Here is a 7077-nt window from a genome sequence, read left to right as displayed (position 1 = left end):
AGAATGTTTCAGTTAATTGTTTGCAGGTAATTTGATCATTCAAGGTGGCCTACTGGAATGGCAGCAAGAATAGACTATTACCAACCCCCAAATAAGTGGCAAATGCTTGATAAGATCAGTATAATATGAATATCTCCTCTATTTTACTCACATTAGTGGGGATTCTGTCTAAAACATTTGTATTTATTCTGAAGCAGATGGCTAACTTTCAAATGAGGAGAATGAAATACAATTCACTAAAATACTAAAGGTACAGTGTAATGAGATGACTCAAATGGACTTAAAGTATTTAAATATTTCTTAGAGATACCATTTTGAATATAAAATCTCATTCTATTATATGTGGGCAGAAAGGAGGTTAAAATGCTTCTTCACTTGTTGGAATGCCATAGCTATCATTTTCTGCTTTTAACATTTTAGCAAATAATTTAATTAATATAATTTGTGTTTTCTGTCCTCAGACTTTTTATTAAAAAAAATTGTTCAAGTTCTTACATAAAACATGTTTCTTTATGCTTTGATCAGTCTTTATAACTATAGGTGCATGTGAATTTTCTGCTCATTTTGGACCATATATGGCAGTATTCAATGAAAATTGGTCAATTGAATTAAATTTATAGAAAGAAGCTAAGATTTTTACTTAAAATCTTACTTCATATTACATTGAATTAATTTTTAAAAATCAATTAGGTTAAAATTAAACTGAAATTTTAAGACTTTATATAGGTAATGAAGGAAATATTATTTTGGAAGAGAAAAAATATTCTTTTTCTCAAAGTACCTTATAAAGTTTTATTTAAAATCAATCTTACATTATTTGCCATTACTTATCATTTTTTAACATGAGTATCTATAATACTATTCAAAAATATATATGGGTAATTTGTTTTTAATGTTATTCCTTATAAAGAGATACTTCTATTATTTAAATTGTTTAGACAATCTGATTTCCAACATAAGAGACATTAAAGTAACTATTATAAGCTTTTTCACTTCAAAGGAAGAGACAAAAATCACATGATCATCTCAATAGCTGCATAAAAAACATTTAATAACATTTAATATACATTCATGATAAAAAAAAAAACCTCTTACTAAAGTGGTTATAGAGGGAACATATCTCAAGATAATATAAGCTATTTATTACAAACCCACAGCCAACATAATACTCAACAGGGAAAAGTTGAAGATCTCCCCACTAAAATCTAGAAAAAACAAGGATGCCCACTCTCACCACTTCTGTTTGACATAGTATTAGAAGTCCTAACCACAGCAATCAGACAAGAAAAAGAAATAAAAGAAATCCAAATTGGAATGGAAGAGGTAAAATTGTTACTCCATGTAGATGGTATGATACTACAGATAGAAAATTCTAAAGATTCCACGCAAAAACTACTAGAACTGATAAATGAATTCAGCAAGGTAGCAGGATACAAGATTAACATACAGAAATCTGTTGCATGTCTTTATACTAACAATGAAAAACCAGAAAAGGGAAGTAAAAAGTCCCCTTTAGAATTGTATCAAAAAATGCTTTGGAATAAACCTGACCAAGGAGATGAAAGACTTATACACTGAAAACTATAAGACATTGACAAAGGAAACTGAAGGTAATTTAAAGAAATAGAAATATATCCTATGCTGTTGAATTGGAAGAATTAATATTATTAAAATGGCCATGCTATTCAAAGCAAGCTAAAGATTTAATATGATCCCTATCAAATTACCCATGACATTTTTCACAGAGCTAGACAAAGTAATCCTAAATATTTATGGAATCACAAAAGACACAGAATTCCCAAAGCAATACTGAGAGAAGAGAACAATGCTGGAGGTATAACACTCCCAGCCTTCACACTACACTACAAAGTTATAGTAATCAAAACAGCATGGTTTATTGGCATAAATACAGACACACAGATTTATGGAACAGAATAGAAAGTCCAGAAATAAACCCATACACCTATGGTCAATTAATTTTGGACAAAGGAGGCAAGAATATACAATGGAGAAAGTCTCTCCAGCAAGTGGTATTGCAAAAGCTGGACAGCTGCATGAAAATCAGTGAAGTTACAATACTCCCTCACACCATACACAAAAATAAACTCAAAATGGCTTAAAGACTTAAACATGAGACAGGAACCACAAATCTCCCAGGAGAGAACACAGGCAAAGCATTCTTTACCATAACTCATAGCAATGTTTTCCTAGGTCAGTCTCCCAAGGCAATAGAAATAAAAGCAAAAATAGACAAATGGGACCTTATCAAACTTATAAGCTTTTTCACTGCAAAGGAAACCATCAGCAAAATGAAAAGACAACCTATAGACTGGGAGAAAATATTTGCAAAAGATGCAACTGACAAGGGCCTAATTTCCAGAATATAGAAACAGCTCATACAACTCAATAACAGAAAAACAAACAACCAATCGAAAAATAGTCAGAAGACCTAAATAGACATTTCCTCAAAGAAGACATTCAGATGGTCAACAGGCACACGAAAAGATGCTCAACATTGCTAATTATTAGACAAATGCAAAAAAAACTACAATGAGGTAGCAACTCACACCAGTCAGAAAGGCCATCATTAAAATAGTCCACAGACAATAAACTCTGGAGAAGTTGTGGACAAAAAGAACGCTCCTACACTGATGGTGGGAATATAATTTGATGTAGCCACTATGGAAAACAGTATGAAGATCCCTTAAAAAACTAAAAATCGACTTATCATATGATCCAGCAATGCTACCTCTGGGCATAAATCTGGAGAAAACTTTAATTCAAAAAGATAAATGCACCCTGATGTTCATAGCAGCAGTATTTACAATTGCCAACACATTTCCATGGACGGACGAATGAATAAAGAAGATGTGGTATATATATATGTATGTGTATGTATATATACATACACACACACACACACACACACACACTCATATATACAATGGGATACTACTCAGCCATAAAAAAGAGTGAAATAATGCCATTTGCAGAAACATGGATGGACCTAGAGATTATCATACTAAGTAAGACAGAGGAAGACAAATATCATATATTATCATTTATATGTGGAATCTAAAAAAAATGATGCAAATGAACTTATTTATAAAACAGGAACACTCACAGACATAGAAAACAAATTTATGGTTACCAAAGGGGAAAGGGGGGAGGGATAAATTAGGAGTTTGGGATTAGCAGATACAAACTACTATATATAAAACAGATAAACAAAAGTGTCCTACTGTATAGCACAGGGAACTCTATTCAATGTCTTATAATAATCTATAATGAACAAGAATATGAAAAAGAATATATCTATGTATAACTGAATCCCTATGCTGTACACCAGAAACTAACATTATTATAAACCAACTATACTTCAATTTTTAAAAAATTGAAAAAAATACTTTGCTTAGTAAGAGGCACTATAATATCACATTCAAAAGTCAACAGGTACTTACTGAGTATGAGTGCAATATTCCAGGCACTTGAGGTGTACCACTGAACAAGGAAGACAGACATCTCTGCTCACGTGGGGCTTATAGTCTAGTAAGGAGAGAGAGAATAAAAAAAAAAACATGGTAAGTAAGCAAATTACATGGCCTGTTAGAAGGTTGTAAGCGCTAAAAAAGAAGAAACAGAGCAAGTTAGGTGGGAGGAGGGGAACGAGACTCCAAGGTGTAAGGTGTACATTTCAGTAATAAGTAAGGTGCTCAGTGGGGGGTTGCCTCATGAGGCAGGTGACATCTGAAAGAGATAAAGAAAATTAGCCAAATGGTGATTTAGGGGAAGGGTATTCTTGGAAGAAGAAACAGCTAGTGCAAAGGTCCTAAGGCACAAACAGGAATGCCAGTGCAGCAAAAACATGGTGCCTGGAGGGGTAGTATATGTGGTCACGGAAATAACTGGGGCCAGATTTTTTAGGTCAGCCAACATTTCTGTAAAGAGTCCAGCAGAAAGCATTTTAGGCTTTGCAACTTACGATCCTTGTCGCCAGCAACTCATCCCTGTCTGTGTAACACCAAAGCAGCCTTAGGCAATATATAAGTAAATGTAAGTGGCTTTGTTCCAACTAACTTTATTTATGAACATTAAAAGTTAAATTTCATATAGTTTTCACATATACTGTAAAGTATGTATTTTAACTATTTAAAAATGTAATACTATCCTTAGCTCATGGGTTATTAAAATATAGCGGTGGGCAGGTTTGGCGTGCTGCCCATAGTTGCCAACCCTTTATGTGCAAGGATATTGGTTCTTAGGCTCAGTGAAATGGGGTTTCAGTGTAGGGTTTTCAACAGAACAACAGCATGATAGGTTTTACACTTTCCAAAGATCACTTGGGTGACTATGTTCAGAAGAGAAGGTGCAGGACACAGAACGAGGGAGACCTATTAAGAGGTCAACAGAGAATTCCAGGCAAGAGATGATGGAGGCTGAGTCCGAGGTGGTATTGGTGGAGGGAGAGACAAATGGTCAGATTCTGGATCTGTTTTAAAAAGGGAGCCAGTAGCCTTCCTGACTATGTAGACTGAGTGTGAAATTACAAAGAGGCCGAAAGCTGCCTTCTAAGCAACTTGCAGAAAAATATAAAGATGCTCGAATCAGATTAACCTAGATTCAAACCCCATCTCACCATCAGTGTGACATCAAATGAATAACTCTTTCATGGCTTAGTTTCCTACGAGTGAAATGGGGATGCTAATATTTACTTTACACAACAAGTCAACACTGTAGGGCAAATATCGGGCTTTCAATGGCAGCACTGCACTAGGTGACAAGTGTTTCATATAGGTGTCACAATTAATTCTTCTACTACCCACCAAGGCAGAGTGTGTCATGTCCTCAGTGGGGAGAACCTAAGCTCATACTGCAGACCTCCCAGGATCGTGTGGGCTGTTCGTTGCTGGGCTGAGTTTAAAATTCCCTCCACCTGACTCCAGAATCCATGCTGTTAACCATTATGCTGTGCTGCCTCCCTGGGAAAATTATGATTATTTTTTCATAAAACCAGAAACCAACCCACAAATAACTTATTTAACTGTCAGAGCCTATCTTAAAGCTGGATACAACATATGAGGGGTTAGAAAAAGGAGTCAAAAAAAAAAACTCACAATAAGTACAGGTTGATATTGAGAAAGGAGCTAAATAAGAAGTAAAAGGGTTGTAACAAGTGTGGACAGGAAAGAAATTTAGGAGAGGGACGTTTTAAGGCAAATAAAACTTCATCTCACATTGGATCTTGATTATCCATGAAAACAATTTCTCTTTTGTCAGAAAATAGGAAGACACAAATTCACCCATTCATTGGATAAATATTCTGGGGTGCCAAGAACCATTGCTGAAACTTAGAAATACAAGCAAATAGCTAGATATGGCATCTGCCCTCTTGAAGAAAGCCTCCTTTGTGATTAATGCGGACTATTTTCAGTGGGCTTAAGAGACCCTCCATACTCTTGCAAAAAAAGAAAAAAGAAAAATCAGAATCACAGAAATATAATTCGATCCCCAAAGAGGAAGAGTGCATTTACTGAAGCTGCAAAAGGAATTTTGTGTTTGCTAATTTCTTAAACAGAGGACTCTGGACAGGGAAGAAGGGAACACTAAATACTAAATTGACTGGATTCTTTCTAGTCACTCCTCAACAACAATGACCACCTGTACAGGGCGCTGCTGTCTCTCAGCCTGTGAGAGCCACAAACCTCAGCAGGTACTGAGGGAATAAGGAGGCAGAGGAGGAAAGAAAAGAGACAAACCAGCACAGTTACAATAAAGAAAGGATTCTCTCAAGGCATGTGCTGATCAAGCTGAGTTTGTTTAATAACGGAAAATATGAATACCAATCTAAGAGAACAAATGGCAAAAAATACTTGAGAATGATATGAAGTATGAAGATGTTTACTTGTGAATATTAGACATTTTGATTTATTTATAATCAAAATATACGGATCTCTACGTGACTGTTGACAAGAAAGAAGAAACTACCTTGAGGAGAGGGTATCATATGCAGGTAGCTCTACTGTAGAGAGAGCCACAGTTTCCTCTAAGTTCTTTATTTTTTTTTTTTTCCTTAAAATCTCCGATCACGAGCCGGGCGTGTCCCCTGCTTTCGGTAGTGCTGTCACCCCTGTGCACCTAGCATTGCCTGCTGGCTAGTGACAAGATCTCCTTGACGAGCGGGCCGGGGCCAGTCCCAGGCAGCTCCCCTTTCAGCCTGACAGCTGCGTATCCCAGGTGGTCTGACATTCGAGATGGAGGCTGGGGATAAGATTGAAGGTGTTTTAGGGGAGAAGTAGGCTGTGAATAACACCAAGGCTTCATCCAGATGGAATCACTCATGAGACAACCTGAGATAGTCTATTACGGCCCATATGTCTTCCAGGTCTCCAAAGGCCAGGCTCCATTGATTTATTTGAAACCCACTATTTATCCTTTCAGCTCATCTCACAACAGACTACAGTAAAAGGATCTATCTGAGATGCTGCTGTTTCTGGCCATTGTTGGAATTTTATAAGTTCTTTAAGTAAAACAGCCTCCATAAATATCCTAGTAAACATCAGACAATAAAGTAAATATTTGGGGGTGAGATTCAGTTTATATCCTCTTAATGCACACCACCTTTTTACAAGTTTTCCTTCTGAGTGCAGTCCCATGGCAAAACCTTTCACAGAACATACCTATTTTAGGTAAATAAATAAATATGTGACTCCAAAGAAATCAAAATTACTAGATAAAACTCGGCTAACGGGATTGCTTAAACACTATTTTTCCCTTGTAGATAAACCTTGGAAGAATTATTTCATTATTTTACCAGCACAAACAGTTGTTATTAGTGTATCTTATTTATAGATGGTTCTTTGAGAGACTGTAGTAATATAGCAAAATATCAGTTATTTCATCACACTGGTGAATTTAATGAACCTGAAGGTGTGTGTTATTTTAGCACTTGCTGTAGCTCCTGTGAAAACCCAGTGGTGCTAAAATCTGTAAACCTGTCATTGCTTAAGTAATAACCCTGTTAAAAGCATCTTCATTTAACTTACTTTAGCTTCTGCAGGATGTAGGTTTTATTTTATC

General features: G+C 35.8%; 1 long non-coding RNA gene across 1 annotated transcript in view; it reads right to left on the bottom strand.

Moving 5' to 3' along the window:
- Positions 1-3472: 3472 nt before the first annotated feature.
- Positions 3473-7077, bottom strand: part of LOC107034178 (uncharacterized) — a 561724-nt gene continuing 558119 nt past the window's right edge. Inside the window, exon 6 of the long non-coding RNA XR_004190107.2 lies at positions 3473-3546. This is a non-coding gene — a long non-coding RNA (uncharacterized lncRNA). The remainder of the gene's footprint in view (positions 3547-7077) is intronic.

Source organism: Vicugna pacos, chromosome 5 (genome assembly GCF_048564905.1).
Source record: "Vicugna pacos chromosome 5, VicPac4, whole genome shotgun sequence".
Taxonomy (NCBI): domain Eukaryota; kingdom Metazoa; phylum Chordata; class Mammalia; order Artiodactyla; family Camelidae; genus Vicugna; species Vicugna pacos.
Note: the sequence above shows the minus strand (reverse complement) of the source record. Positions and strands in the feature narration are given on the sequence as shown.